Here is a 16,697-nt window from a genome sequence, read left to right on the forward strand (position 1 = left end):
GAAAAATGGAGGAAATTAGGGAATTCTATTTTTATTTCTATTTTTTCTTTTTGGAAAGGTAAGATTATTTTGATGATTTTCCTTTAACATGAGTAATTAGTTTTTTTATTCTCAATATCTTTTTTTATCCTTATCTCTTCACATGCATTCTGACAAAAAGACTAGGGCAAGGATTTGGATTTAAGAGAGGGCTTGGGATGAGGAATTTCCAGATCTTCAACTCTTTGACCAGACAGATGGAGCTTTTCAAGCCTAAAATCCCTGAAAAAAGTAGGTATGTATGTCTGTGGCATCAGCCCCTACGATTTCAGCCATCTAGGTCATGCTCGCTCTACGTAACTTTCGATGTCCTGTATAGGTTCATGTGCTTGTTTTCATTCTATTTGCTATTTTAATTAGGCACTTGCTAATATCCTACCCAACAACACTTGCCATCTTTATACATTATGCTTCATTGGCAACTTAAGATTAAAAAAAAAAAAACATCATTATGGAGTGGGTTCAACCCTTTCTTTCTTAAAACTTTCTTTTCCATTTGTTCCTGTAATTCAACCTTTTCTTTCTTAAAACTTCATGTCCATTTAATTCATATACTTCTCTTCATTCTATTGTCATGAATTATACTAGTTTGTGAGATGGGAGAGTCACTCGTTGAAATACAGGGTACTATGGCCAATTGTGAAATCAGGGATATTTCTCAGCCTTTGCAAGTGGGTTCTGTCAGGCAGGTGCATGCTTTATATTCTATTTAACTTTTTTTTTTCTTTTTCTTTTTAATTCCTGTTTAGGTTGGCAGTAGGAAGGAGCATGGGCAACCCGATGTTTCCATGAATCATCCACATGATGTGGGACTTGATCGTTTTCCCCAATACCCTCCAAAAGGCTATGATTTTTTTATTGCATTTTGTGAAGAAGATTTGATTGAGAAGAAGATTGATTTTCTAGTAAACTGTGTCAGTTACCCATTAAAATCGTTAATAGCATTTTCGTTATGTATGTCATATACAATCGAGAGGGTCAAAATAAGGTCTTTAATGTATAAGTGGCTATAGGATGAAGGAATGGCAAGATCAGTGTTGGGTTTGAGTAGAATCCTTGCCTATTCAGATACGACATTTATATTGCATTTTGTGAATTGTCACCAAAGGGTCCTGAGGTTTGAGAAAAGTTCAAGAAAGAATGATCTTTAGGCTAAGCATTGTATTTTGCTTGAAAGAGGAAACAAAAAGTCGTCCCTTTCATGATAAAAGAAAATGTATGAAAGCCCACAAAAGAAAATGAAAAAAAAAAAAAAACTATATTCAATACCTTTGAAAACCATGACCAATGAAATGTGACTCTTGAATCTTGATAATTTGAGTTAAAAAAATCAAGCTTTTCTAATTATTAGCTTCCTTTTTTGGTTGATCACATTTTGATGCAACTTGGTTATCAAGGCAATGGTTAGTCACATTTTGATACAGTTTGGTTATCTGGAGCATAAATGTGTGCATGCATGGAATCAATTTCAAAATTCTGGATTTCTTCTTCTTCTTCTTCTTCTTCTTCTTCTTCTTCTTCTTCTTTTTTTTTTTTTTTTTTTTTTTCCATTTTGGCCATCTCTAGACTATTTTTTTTTTTATGTGAATAGTAACTCAGTTACTGAAAAATGTAGATCTTTAGCATTGATTAGAGAAGTGCTTATATTTTTTAACAAAACCAGATGGTTATTGGTCTTGTACTTTAATCTATGTCTTGTTATTGATTGCATTTTCTTTGTTATGTTTTGCTTTGTTTTACCATTGAAAGTAACTGAATATTTCTTGTACCCTGGTCTTTAGACTTACACAGAGTATTGGAATGCTATCCAGCACATTTTTTAGGAGTACTCGGAAGGAAGATATTGTAGTTCCTATGGTAAGAATAGTTTTAAGTATTGTTGTTGCATACTTCTTAAATGCTTTTGAATTGTGTTCAAAATTCTTTTCCAGCAGGCTTATTGCTATATTTATGTTGAATGAAAGTAAATTGACTGGATAATCATTTAGGGGTGGTTATGGGCCAGGTTTGGGCCATGTCAAGGTCAGCCAGAATCTAACCTATTTACTAATTGAGCCAAAATCAGACTTCACATACATTATTTTAATGCAAGCAGAGGATAAACATCTTATGCTAGAAGTAAGATTCATTTTTCTCTACTTGTTACTTTATTAAAAGCATGCCACTATTTTTCTCTACAGTCCAATCTGTTGATATGATGGACTCCCTGTAGATGGGAGATGCACCAAAAATTTGCCAAATTGGAGGATCCTAACAATTATTCTTAAGAGCAGTAACAACCCATGTTCCGAGATTTGTTTTGGGAGATGAGTGTTTGATGATGCAGGCTGAGGTGTATCATTCGTACATGGAAGTGTTACGTGGATATGAGATTTTTAATGCAGATGGAGATATGTGGAGGAAGCAAAGAAAGACTGCAAGCTTGGAGTTCGCATCAAAGAACTTGAGAGATTCCAGTACTCTTGTATTCAGAGACTATGCCCTCAAGCTATCAACTATCTTATGCCAAGCTTTTATACAAAACCAACAAGTAGGCGTGCAGGTCTTTCTCATCTACCCAAGAAACACTCTCTTCTAATGCATGCATATCTGTACTGATGCATGTGGATGTACGTGTCTTTCTAAAGAGTAATGATCACATGAATCTCATCACATTCAACTCATAGTACGTTGTACTTTTCTTTCCCCTCAATGTGTCATGTGTGTAGGATGTCCAGGTAGTGCAAAAAGGTGGGCCCAATCAGGATGAGCACTTGGCCTGAAAATTGAACAGGTCGACTCAGCGAGGAGGGCGACAACCAATGATCTGACCCAACAGACAGCTGTTGCCCAATTGATGTGTGGATACACCTGTTTTTCATGGTGGAATCCACATTTTGCAAGAAAGAATTGGATGTTCTACGCATGTGCAATTCCCACCGGCAACGGTATATCATGCTAAATTAGCTTTCTGCGCAGTTTTTGGTCTTATACAAAAAAACTTTTGGTCTTATATAAAAAGTTTCAGGATGACAAATAGCCAACATTTGGCAACAAGGACTTTTCCTCAATTATTGGCTTGCCGATGTGCAAGTTATTGATTGGAGCCTTTTGTTGTTGTTGTATAATTTTTGTGATGATAGAATTAGAGTTTCGTGCTTGGCAGAGAAAGGGTTAAGCAGAGGCTGGCACTTTATCATGGGGTGTTGCCCATATATATGTAGTTCTCCAATGATGCAGAAGAGACGTTCTCTTGAGCTCTGAATCTCCTGCTGGTATGGAATTATCGAATGCTTGCACTCATGGATCTTGTTTGCTTTTTATTTCTCCTTGTTTTCCCCGTTAATAGTTAATTCTATAAAATTTTCATGCACCAGAGCCGAGGTTTGTTGAAGGAGGGAGAACATGTTACTCTTGTCCAAAGCTACAATGCTCAGTTACTGCTGTTGATGATTACTACTGAATATTTTGGCCAGGCATTGGTGAAAAATGCAACAGATGTTATTCTGAATATTCCACAGGGTTGGCACTAGGCAGAACATGCTAAAATGCCATTTGCTTAAACTTCGGTTTTGCAAGACTGGTTATGTGGGTGCTGCTTGATCTGTTTGCAATGGATTCCTATTACTTTTCTTTTTCAGATTTCTTTGAAGCTAACATGTTCTCTGGTGACTGATTCAAGGGTAATCAACAGTGAAAAAGGCTTAGTTGATGCCAGAAGAGGCTAAATCCATCTTTAGCCTCAGTTATCCAAACTGAGACTGCTACTCTCATGGCTAAAGGCTTTAGCCCCGGTTCTTGAGAACCAAGGTTAAAAATAGTTTTAGCTTCGGTCAGAGGCAATTGAGGCTAAATTTGGATTTAGTCTCAGTTGGAAACAATGGAGGCTAAAATTTTAATTTAGCCTCATTTTGAGAAAATTGAAGCTAAAAAGGTTCTTTTAGCTTCACTTGAAGAACCGAGGCTGTAAAAGTCATTTTAGCCTCGGTTGCTAAAACTGAGGCTAAAGCCTTTAGCTACGGGGGTTTCAACCTTGGTTTGGATAACTGAGGCAAAACCAAGGCTAAAGGCTTTAGCTTCAGTTTTTAACCTTTTTAGCCACAGTTTTGAACCGAGGCTAAAGCCATCTTTTCTTGTAGTGCCATTTGATCTAGTGGTGTCAATTTGTGTATAAACAGACTCGACTATTTGTATATTACTCAACATGAGATTAGCTTCATAGGAGAGATGGTCGATGAAATCACTTAGCACATAATAGAAAAGCTCCGCATCCTTCCATTTGAGACTAAGTGATCTTCATAGCCATCCAACGATGTGATTTTGGACATATGGTGGAGCGATAACTAGCTACTACGGGCCATGTTATCTTTAAGGTTGTGTTCGCTAACAATGGGGCGAGTTAGCTAAACTAAAAGATAAGTATCTATTAGAGACAAAAGATAGACAACATTACATTGTAGAGTTGTGTTGGGTTGGATTGGCAAGAGCATTGAGTTCTTTGCTCCTAACCTTATTTAGGGATATTTAAGATGATTGCTGAAGAGTTATCTCCGTAACCATTCTCCCACATTTTCTGAGCAACTACTGAGAAATGTAACCGATCTCATTTTACCAGGTGTAAAGATAGTTATAACCAACTAGCCACTTGATTTTGTGCACTACTCCTAGGCCATTACCCATTTATAGTCACTTATAGTCTGCCACGTGGAATGATAATTGTTTTATTCTTATATTACATTTGTGTGATGTAAGGCCCGTATCCTAGTCCATACCATTCCTTAGACTTCTGCGATCCTCTCCGTCGAATTCCGGCGACCTGCGACATCGACGTTTGCGCATGACCCTAAGTCACATCCCGTATATCTGAGTCGACTCAACCCAAGACTTATACCCTAGCGACTGCCTCGTTGTTGCAATTCCAACGCCACGTCTTGCGCACCGATGCGATACCTAGGCCAAGAGTTGTGGGCCCACGTTTATTTCAAGAAAAACACCACGTGTTGCAAATCTCAAGAGAATCTCACCATCCATCACATCAATCAATCAAAGTATAACTTATACCTAGCCCATCCCTCTCTCACCAACAAAGCATGACAACCCATACCTCACTCATCCAAAGTCAACTCTCTCTCTCTCTCTCTCCACCCATCCCTTACACCCATCACTTCTTTCTTACACAATATCATCCCTCTCTCCCATCCATCACTTCATCTCATCCCATTTCTCTACCATTTCCAAGCAACTAGGAGAGAGAAAAATCCTAAGGAGAGAAAAGAAGCCAAGAGAGGATCCATCATCCTACCACCAAATCTTCCCATCCAACCATGTCATGCCCCAAACTCGCAAACCGGGCTCACGAAATTTTCGATCGCCAAATCTGATGCCGACAGCCTCCGTAGTACCCCATTCTCAGCTCCCTGTGCCCATACATCAGATTTCAATCTTAGGATCCTACAAGGAGGATTTTCCAACGTACATTTATCTTGTAAGAAGCATAACCACAAGTTTACCCAAATCACAAAGGCAACATCATCATCACATATCCACTAATATAAATAGTTGATTACAATATTGAAGGAGAAATACATATATCAATAATTAAAGCTCCAGAAGACAGCTGCATGCTCCAAGCTCAACGCTGATGCAACTTAACGCTACCTGCACGCATCTATCGTGCATAAGCATATAAAAAGCTTAGAGGGTGGTGTAAGTATGTGCGCAAGGTAAATGTTAAGTATGCAATATTAGAGCAATGCGAAAACATGCTGATAAGTCCATAAATGCTATCAGCCTTATCCAGGCTATGTGATATAAAAATATAATAAGTCAATATCATATACCAAGGAAGTAATGTAGATCACCTATGCAATGCAGAGACATAGTAAACCAGATATTATATACTGAGGATACAATGCAATATGCAAAACCTGACGAGTCCACGAATACCGTCAACCTCATTTGGGCCATATAAATATAGAAATATAGCAACCTAAAATGTCATATGCCACAGATGTAACGAAATATGCAGATCCTAGCAAGTCCATAATACTATCAACCTTATTCAGGCTATGCAATATAAAAGTATAGTAAACCAAATGATATGCGATGAGCATGCAATGTAATATGCGGTGCGAATGAAATAACCAGGCTGGAGTGTGAAGTCGAGATGATAGTACATAGTATCACAAGCTATGGGGTACATCACAAGGGACTTCTATCTAAACTAGTCCCATACCTAAATTTGGATAGCCAGACTTAATGTGGTAAACACCTGCTCTAAGGTTGGTTGCGCGCCCCAACCGAAATCTTAGTCATTGTGAAGGTACATATAACATTAGTTGCGCCCCACCAGCCCGAGTGAATAGGGAATGAATGAATGAATGAGTAAAATGTTGAGTATGCAATTCCTGCTCAATAAGTCTACATATCAATACCGTACACTCTAGGATCATCACGGGGGTCTAGTACACTCTATGCTAGCTGTCGCCCCTATCCGAACGCACAACTTGGTAAGTGGAAGAGACCTCACTATCTGCCTGCCAATATCGGAATTGGCTCGTCGATAGCGGACCCATTCCTTAAGTTAGTCAAACTTAACCTAGATATTGCCCCCTCACTCAGGCGGGTAAGGTTACACCCCCTCCCAACCAACCACGACAAAGTGGGAGATGCGGCGTACTGGTATACGGTTCTTATGCGCTTATGTGTATCCACTTGGTCTAGACGTTTGGGAGTCCCTTGGCCTCGAGGGTATAAATATTTTCACCCAGGGACATCCATCATGCCCGTATGCTAGAACTAAACATTTCTAGTGTCCCAACTGGCCATCCACAACATGCTTGTGGAGGCCACGACCCTGATATCGCTAAGGCATATGGTGGTCATATCACAAAATGCGAGATGCATGAGTCATACCATTCAGTCATGCATACAACCTACACGTACCGCGCACTCATGTAGGCCAACTCCGTCTCTCAGGGAGTTCCATAATAATCCACCCAATGGCATGTGTTATGATCAATCACTCCTCACATCAAGCATACATATGATACGTACGGGCATGAATCGTGAAGCTATACTTAGCATGTTATATGATGATGATGTACTCTCCTCATGTCAAGGATGGGCCTAGATGGCTCACTCATATCAAGAATGGGCCTAATGAGGCCTAAGGGAAGTTTATAATGTGGACATTTAACCATCATTGCTCATCAATGTGGACATTCAACCAACATTGCTCCCAATGAGTGGCCCTCATAGCGCCAAACATATAGTGGGGCCCATGGCCTCACATAAGGGCCTTACATACAACATAACGGGCCTCACACAAGAGCCCAATATACATCCCAATGGACCTCACACAAGGGCCTAATATACTTCTCGACGGGCTTCATCATACGGGCCTCGTATCATTACAATGAGTCTCACCACATAGGCCTCATATACATCACAATGGGCCTCATCGCATAGGCCTCACATACATCACACTGGGCCTCATCATATGGGCCTCACATATCACAATGGCCGCATCACATGGCCTTCATACACAACACGTCGGGCCTCACTCATGAGCCACATATACATCATAATGGGCCTCATACTTGGGCCTTAAATACATCACAATGGGCCTCATACTTGGGCCTCAAATACAACACAATGGGACTCATACTTGGGCCTCAAATACATCACAATGGGCCTCATACTTGGGCCCATGGTTAGGCACAAGGGATGGGTAGTGTGCATGCAATGAATACATTAAGGTGGGCCTATTGCATCATGAAGTGGGCCCCACCAGCCGGATATACAACGTACACATCATTGCAGGGTCTACGGGCTGGACGACACTGATAAAACATGTACATCATGATGGGCCCACGTCCAGCCCATCTGGATGGATGCGACGGATAAAACACATACATCGTGTGGTGGGACCCACTTTCCTGTAGTGTGGACAGTGTGGATACGGAATACATACATCATGGTGGGCCCCACGCTCACACATGCAACACATGTGGGGTGGGCCCCACATGCTGCCAAATGGGTGGACGATGGGGATTAAATCCATACATCATGGCTGGGGTCCACACGTCCCAAAACGGACGGACAGTGTGGGTTAAAACCCATACATCATGGTGGGTCACACCATCAGATGGACGGTGTCAATAAAACACATACAGCATTGTGGGTCACACCGTTCCACGTGCAGGGATGGTGTGGATATAACACATCATAGGTGGGTCCCATGCCCCAAGACGATGGACGACATAGATATAACACATTCTTCATGATCAGACAGAACTTGCTGACGTCCATACATCAGCTTTATATCTGGTGGGACCCATAGAGCTTCCTAACATTAGTACAACAGTTACATAGCTGGTGTGAGGAACTCCCGCCAATCAGCTTCCATATTAGGTGGGTCCCACGTGTGGCCTACCCCATCTAATATGATATATATATATATATATGTGTGTGTGTGTGTGTGTGTGTGTGTTTTTTTTTTCTTTAAAGCACCAGTGTCCAGCGTCCAGGCCCTGGACGGGCGGCCTGGATAAAACACTTGCTTCGTGGTGGTCCCCACACGTGCTGCAAGTGGGTCCCATGGATGAACGGTGTGGGGATAGCACATACCACATGGGTCCCACAACTGTTGGACGTCAGTCCAACAGCCTCCTTTGATGGAGGTATGAATGAAATGCATACATCACAGTGGGTCCCGGCCCACGTAGTGGATTAAACTGATATTTGAGATTTCCTACCTTCAGGGTTTGCCCAAAAAAATGGGCAACAACAAGATGGGCCTCATGATCGGACGGTCTGGATCAAGCGGGCCACACGTCATCACAAGAGGGAGAGAGAGAGAAAGAGAGAGAGAGAGAGAGAGAGAGAGAGAGAGAGAGAGCGTGATGATGGAGGGCTCTGCCACTATGATCCTTCCTAGGATTACAATACATACATTAAGATGGGTCCCAAATGGGATCCATACCATCAATTGGTAGACCCCACTTGGTTCATCACAAAATTGCAATCTAACCCTACAAAACACCTACCGATTTCACTTCTTTTAGGCTCCTTGATCTCCCGAGCTCCTAAGCTTCCTCTTTGATGGAGGATGATGAGATTTGAAGGGTTGGATGGTGAGATCTTGGGGTAGGAAGTGGGCCACACTTGGCTCCTTACTCTCCTTAGAGCGTGGACGGTACTCTTTCTTGGAATTGCTTGAAATGGAGTGAGAAATGAGAGAGAGAGAGAGAGGAGTGGTGTAAAAGAGATATGTCATGGAAAGCATGGGTCTTATTGACTTTTGGGATGAGAGGAATGGGCTAAGCATGGGTTGCTTTGACTAGTTGGTGGGAGAGGTATGGGCGAGTAAAGATTCTCTCGAAAATCGCAACGCGCAGAGTTTCCTTGAAATATACGTGGGCCCACAACTCCTGGTCTGTGTATCACATCTATGTTAAGTCATGGTGTTGGAATTGCGGCGACGGCGCGGTCGCAAGGATACAAGTCTCGGGTCGAGTCGACTAAGTTTGATAGGGTGGGACTCAGGGTCGCGTGCAAATGTTGTCTACATGTCGTGGGTTGCCGAAATTGGACATGGATGATCACAGAAGTCTAAGAAATGGTACGGACTAGGATATAGGCCTTACAACAATCCAAACTTCATTATTCTCCATCAAAAAAGAAGCTTAGGAGCCAAGGATTCCAAGGAGCTAAAGAAGATGACAATCAGTGGGTGATCTTGGATTTTCATCCTTAATTTATATTTGAGGGCCCACTTGTGGTGGGACCCATCTTGATGTATGCATTGTATCATAGAAGGGAGCTCATAGTGGCAGAACTCCCTCCATCACACCGTCCTCTCTCTCTCTCTCTCTCTCTCTCTCTCTCTCTCTCTCTCCTGTTTGCAGCCCACCATGATGCATGAATTTTATCTTCACCGTCCACGAGATGGCCCACCTTGTTGGACTGTCCAACAGACGGGCTTGTTGCCTGTTCGTCTGGACAGGCCCAGATGAAGAGAAAACATAAATATTAACTTATTCAAAGCTGGGGTGGGCCATACATGTGGACCCACGTTGAAGCATGTTTGGATCCACACCGTTCAGACCTTAGACGGTGGGTCCTAGCAGCCACAACTGCTATATAACGTCAGCAAGTTTTGTGGATCTCACCGTCATGTATCTGATAATCCAGCCATCCAATTAGGTGGGACGCTGCTGGACCTTTTGTCCAGCACCTGCTGAGGTCCCTCATGATCTATGTGTTTCATCCTTACCATCCATCCAACAGGGAAGGGACCCACATGATGTATGTTTTGTATGTGCACCGTCCAGCTGTCTAGATAGTGGGACTTGCCTGACACGTGTGGCATCCACACCATGCAGCAGTGGACGGTGGAGCCCATGATGCATGTGTTTCATCAGTACCGTCCATTTGATGGGCCAGCTGTGATGTTATGGGTCTTATCCTCACTTCTAGCTTGTTGGACGGTGGGACCCACCTCTATTTATTGTATCCTCCATGCCATCTATCTCTGTGGGGACCATCGTGAAATAAGTATTTTATCCCACCGTCCATCTAGATGGTGGGGATCACCCGTTATATAGCTAGTGTATTTAAATCAGCAAGCTTTATGGGTCGGAATTGATGTATGTGTTACTTCCAAACCATCCATCTATGTGGATCCCACCAACATCTTAGATGTTGTCTGACGTCAGCAGTTGGGTAGGCCCTGATCATGAAGGGTATGTTATATCCCAACCGTTCATCTAGGGATCCACGATCAGCATAGCTACTGTATTGACGTCTGTAAGTTCTGTGGGGTCTGATCAGAGGTATGTTTTATATCTAAACCGTCCATATGTAAGGACGTTAGCAAGTTTTGAAGGTCTGATCAGAGGTATGCGTTATATCCACCCGTCCATCAGTATGAATGTCAATGAGTTTGATGGGTCTGATCTTGAGGTGTGTTACATCCACACTGTCCATCCATGCCATTGATCTTTCTATCAGGTGGACCACACTACAAAAATCAGTGGAGGATTGGACGTCTACCACATTGAAACTGTTTAGGGGTCAAATAAGTTCTGGATCAATATGAGATTTGTTTTGCCTTTTAATTCAGGTCTTTGTGACCTTATGAACAAATTGGATGGAAAATAAATGTTAAGGTGGCCCTCGTGAATTGTTAGCAATGAAAATCATTATCTCCACTACTATTTGTCGTATGGTCTAGATGATCTTTTGATATGATTCATTTTTTTGGGTAATGCTCTAAAAGATCTCTAATAATAGATGAATGGTGTAGATAGTCCAACTAAGGCAATGAGTCCCACTTGATGTATATAAAGCCCATTGTAGTGGCCCATGTGATGCAGCCTGATGTGATGTATGTGAGGCCCAGATGGTAAGGCCCATGAGTGAGGCCCAATATGATGTATTTGAGGCCCATGAGTGAGGCCCAGTGTGATGTATGTGAGGCCCAGATGGTGAGGCCCAATGTGATGTATATGAGGCTCATAAGTGAGGCCTAATGTGATGCATGTGAGGTCCTTGTATGTGGCCTAATGTCATGTATGTGAGGCCTTTGCATGAGGCCCGATGTGATGTATACGAGGCCCATTGTGATGTGTGATTCCTACATGATGTATATAATGATGTTTATGACGCCCTTTCATCTTCCTAGTTGGATCTAAATGGGTCATGCCTTGGGAGCAATGATGGTTTAAAGTCCACATTATATGGGTAATGGTGGTTAAATCTCTGCATTGTAACCCTCTATAAGGCCCATTGTTAGGCCCATTCTCATCTTTCCTTAGGGGGCTAACCCAAACCGTTGGGCCCCCATAATTGTTAAGCCCATTCTTGATATGAGGAGAGTACATCATCATCATCATCATATAGCATGCTTAGTATAGCCCCATGATCCATGCCCATGGGCATCATATGTATGCTTGATGTGAAGAGTGATTGATCATAACACATACCATTGGGCGGATTATTATGGGACTCCCTAATAGGTGGAGTTGCCCCATATGAGCGCATGGTACGTGCAGGATTGCTGCATGACTGGATAGTATGATTCATGCACCTCGCATTTGTGTGATATGATTTCTGTACGCCCTAGCGACATCAGAGTCATAACCTCCACAAGCATGTCATGGATGACAGGATTGGACACCGAAAATACTGTTACTGGCATCGGGGCGTCATAGATGTCCGTGAGTGAAAATTCCTAAACCCAATGGTACAAGAGGATGATTCTAATGTTGAGATCGAGTGGATACATGAGCGCACAAGGGCCGTATACTAGTAGGCTGCATCTCCCACTGTGTCGTGGTGGATTGGAAGGGGGTGTGGCCTTATCCGCTTGATGGTAGGGGGCAATGCTAGGTTGAGTCTGACCAGCTCGTAAATGGGTCTGCTATCGATGGGCCGGGCCGATATTGGTAGACGGATAGTGAGGTCTCTTCCACTTGCATGGTTGTGCGTCCAGTGGGCGGCGATCTGGTGTAGAGTGTACTAGACCCTGGTGATTATGTAGAGAAAACTGTACTGATATATGGTACGGATTGGTATGCTTGAGCAGCATCTTACTCATGACATTGGCTATGTAGGCCTTGCATTATATGGCCTTAGTATAGCTGATAGTGTTCATGCCTTACATCGCATAGCTTTGGCACGGTTGATCGCATTCATGGACTTACTAGCATGTTTCTGCATTACTCTAATATTACATACTTGTATTGCTACCTTACGCACACACTTTCACCACCCTCTAAGCTTTTTATAATCTTATGCACGATAGATGCGTGCAGGTGACGCCAAGGCGCAGTCATAGCTGAGCAGCAACATTAAGATTGGAGCATGCAACTGTCTTCTAGAGCTTCTGTTATTGATACTGTATTTCCCTTTTGCATTGTACTCAAGTTTCGATCATAGTGGATTTTTGTGATGGTGTTGTCATTATTGTTCGTGGGTTATGCTTATAGTTATGCTTATTACGAATTAAATTCATGTTTGAAATCCTCCTTGTAGGATCTCAGGATCGGACCCTGGTATACGAGTGCCGGGAGCTAAGAATGGGATACTACGGAGCCTGTCGGCGATCGGAAATTTTGTGAGGTCGGTTTCCGAGTTTAGGGCATGACATGTGATGTATCCATCGCCATAGCCAGCCTGAGTTTGTCACCACCTGGCATCTCATTAACTCTTTTTTTTTTTCCAATCTTATTGTCCATGAGGATCTCGTCATTGTTGAAACATGTCGGCATCCTTACCGTTAGATCAGATGATGTTAGAACAGATGTAAACAGTGAGTTATTATATGAATCTCAACCCATGCGTAGCGCCTAATGAGCAGGAACTCAAAAATTTTAGACGATGCATATTTTAATTCAAGTTTAAATAGAGTAAATTATGAAACCCTATGTAACTAAGTCCCAGAATCAGATTGGTTGAACAACACTACAATATGCTTTGTGGCCACTTGTTTGTGCAAACATGATTATTGGATATTTTTTATTTTAACTATTCATTAAGAGTGTTTGGATGATAAGTTAATTTAAATAAGTTACTTATACCACAAGTAATGTATCTTGGTTACTACTTAATCAGCATATAACTATGTTCTATAAAACAACTCGTCCAAAAAGCACGTTGGTTATTGAAACACTCAGTTCAACAATGCTTATAGTTATGCTTATTACGAATCAAATTCATGTATGTGTTATATATCTATTATTTCTATTCATTTTGCTAGCTCATTTTAAGATATTGCCCCAAAAATCTATTTTGCTAGCTCATTTTAAGGTATTGCCCCAAAAATGGGCCAAATCCAAATCTCAAGTGGATCAGACCACAAGAAACAATGGTCATTGAACACCCGTGATTAAAAACTTCCATGAGGCCCACTATAATGTTTATATCAGCTTGATCCAAAAGTTTTGTGGCCCACACGAAGCTTTTAATGGAAAGCATTCAATCATCATATTTCTCATGGCGTGGTCCACCTGGTATTTGGATTTCCTTTATTTTTGGGCTCATGACCTAAAATGAGCTGGAAAATGGATCGATGACATGGATTTACAACACATGCATCATATTACCACTCGACTGAATAGGCCGGTACCTTGACCTTGTTGGATGTGGATTGTAGGGTGAACCGAACTCCACTTTCCTAGGGCCTACCCTAATGTTTCTCAGAAATCCTCCATCTCCATCCACTTTACTAGATCATGTTAGTAAGTGGGCCAAAAATAAGATAGATCCAAGGCTTAAGTGACCCACATTGAAGAAAACAATGGAGATTGAATGACCACCATTGAAATCTTTCGGAGGCCCACAATAATGATTATATGCCATCCACATTGGTCATAAGGTCATTCCTACACCATAAGATCAAATGAAGAAATAGTTGGATAAGTGGATATTTCGAAAATAAAAAAATGTGGTCCTCATGACTATTTCAACAGTGGAATTTCAATACAACTATTTTAAGTAGTGTGGCCTGCTTGAGTGTTGGATCTGCCCCATATTTAAGCCCACGGCCTAAAATGAGCCAATGAAAATGGTTGAAATGGTTGGATTTCTCAAAAATATTATGGTGGGATACTTTGATTTTTTGAGCTCCTCCATTCTAAGGTAGGGTTTAATAACACTTTTTTAGGCCATGTGACCACTTATTTATTTGATCTTCATTATATTTGGACATACCGATTAAAATGAGCTGTAAAAACTGGTGGACGTAGTGGATTTCTCATAAACATCATGTTGGGCCACAAGACAATGGACACAGTTTCAACAATGGGTGTTCAATATCGTTGTTACAAGTGTGGCCCACTTGAATGTTGGATTTACCATATAAGGCCCACCCTCTAAAATAATAGGAATAAAATGGTTGACGGGTAGACTTTTCAGAAACACCACCTGCATTCATCATGCTCCACGACGTGCTTTGAGGTGTAAGTTACTTTCAGGGAGTAAAGCAAAATAAAAATAAAAATAAAAACCTATCATAACAACAAAAATTATTTATTTACGTTTATTAACCAAACAAACTTTAGTGAAGAAAGTAGCTTAATGACTTAAAATAAGTTTAAAAGTATCTTGTTTGGTGGTATCCAAACAGGCCCTAAACTTCCACCAATCCCGCATTGAGATGATAAAATAATTTCTTAGGGCCTGAGTATCATCCATCACGCTGATAGAGCATCAAAGATTTTGTCGTCTCTTCAACATCCACGCTTTTGTTTCTTTTCGTCTTCTTCTTTTTATTTATTTATTTAAATTATATATAGTATTCTTTTATGCCTTTTGATAGCGAAATTCGATGCAAATCCTACTCTCACACATTTACGTCTGAGAGATCCGGGTTCGGGTTGTTCATGATGTGGGACTCACGGTAGTCGTGTCTTCCAATTTAGATTGGCCCACTCACGAAATGGACCACACGTGATGGGGCATATATTCATAACCATCCAATATATGGCTATGAATGATATTTGAAATAAATAGACAATTTTCCAAATTGAGCCGATAAAATCAACGGCTGAAACAGCCCTATGGGCGTGATCCTTAACTATGCTTCCTGTACACTAGCACCCAGGATTTTGAATGGTCCAGATTTGCATAAAACTAGTCTTGAGATATCTTTGGGTTGAATGTGCACTGTTGCTTCGTTTCTCTTCTCAACCGTCAACTCATGTTCCAAATGTCGAAGGGGCAATGTTGTTCAAATCCAGAATAATTTTTAGCAGACAAATTACCTCATCATTACCCTCACTTGCCAAAAGCCAAAAACAGAGTAAAGTGTTGACAGCCTCAAATCAAGCATCCTTCAAGTTTGGATAAGGCAGCATGACAGAGCAACCACAGCCGAATTTGCTTTCTCTTTTTCTTTACTTTTCTTTATTGAAAGTCACTAACCAAACCTTTAAAATAAAAAATAAAAAATAAAAAAAAAAAAAAAAAAAAAAGGAAAGACAGAAATACATTATTACTCTTTATTTTTTATTTAACTAAAGAGATCAGGTTCACTCCGGTAGCGGATTAAGTGCGGCCGCAGCCTCACCAAACAGAGTGCGGCCATGACCGTGGGGCCCACATCACCACCTTGAAGTATGTACTGTATATCAACGCCGTCCATCCACTTTTTCAGTTCAATGCAGGGCATGATCCTAAAAAGGAAGCAGATTCAAATCTCAGCAGGACCATGCCATAGGTAATTGTGGTGCTTGAACGGCCACCATTTAAAACTTCCTAGGGACAACGGTAATGCCCACTGTAATATTTTTATTTACCATCCAACCTGTTGATAAGGTCATATAGTATTGGATGAAGGGAAAAGACAATTATCAGCTTGATCCAAAACTTTTGTAACCCACAATAAGTTTTTAATGGAAATTGTGGTATGGTCCACTTGAGATTTGGGTATGCTTCATTTATAGAATCATGTCTTCCAATGACCTGGAAAAACGGATGGATAGAGTGGATATACTAGACACTCATCACGGTGGGCCCATAGTCAGATCTGCACCTAATTTGTGTTGGGGGCCTTGCACATAACCTTAGGATCTAGCCTCCCAAAACAAACCAGAATTATGGGATAATAAAGAAATTAAATAAATCAAAGCATAAATCACACTACACGAGATTTTTACGTGGAGAACCCTCAA

General features: G+C 41.3%; 1 long non-coding RNA gene across 2 annotated transcripts; it reads left to right on the forward strand.

The window, feature by feature from the left end:
* The first annotated feature begins 253 nt into the window (after positions 1-253).
* On the forward strand, positions 254-3,342 carry LOC131258373 (uncharacterized). 2 transcript variants are annotated; one of them, XR_009178079.1, is made up of 5 exons: positions 254-358; positions 663-1,896; positions 2,424-2,581; positions 2,748-2,966; positions 3,185-3,327. It is a non-coding gene; the product is annotated as an uncharacterized LOC131258373 (long non-coding RNA). The 2 variants fall into 2 exon arrangements; XR_009178078.1 differs by lacking the exons at positions 254-358; positions 663-1,896 and having other exon boundaries at positions 1,909-2,581; positions 3,185-3,342.
* The last annotated feature ends 13,355 nt before the right edge of the window (positions 3,343-16,697 follow it).

This window comes from Magnolia sinica, chromosome 10 (genome assembly GCF_029962835.1).
Source record: "Magnolia sinica isolate HGM2019 chromosome 10, MsV1, whole genome shotgun sequence".
NCBI classification, from domain to species: Eukaryota; Viridiplantae; Streptophyta; class Magnoliopsida; order Magnoliales; family Magnoliaceae; genus Magnolia; species Magnolia sinica.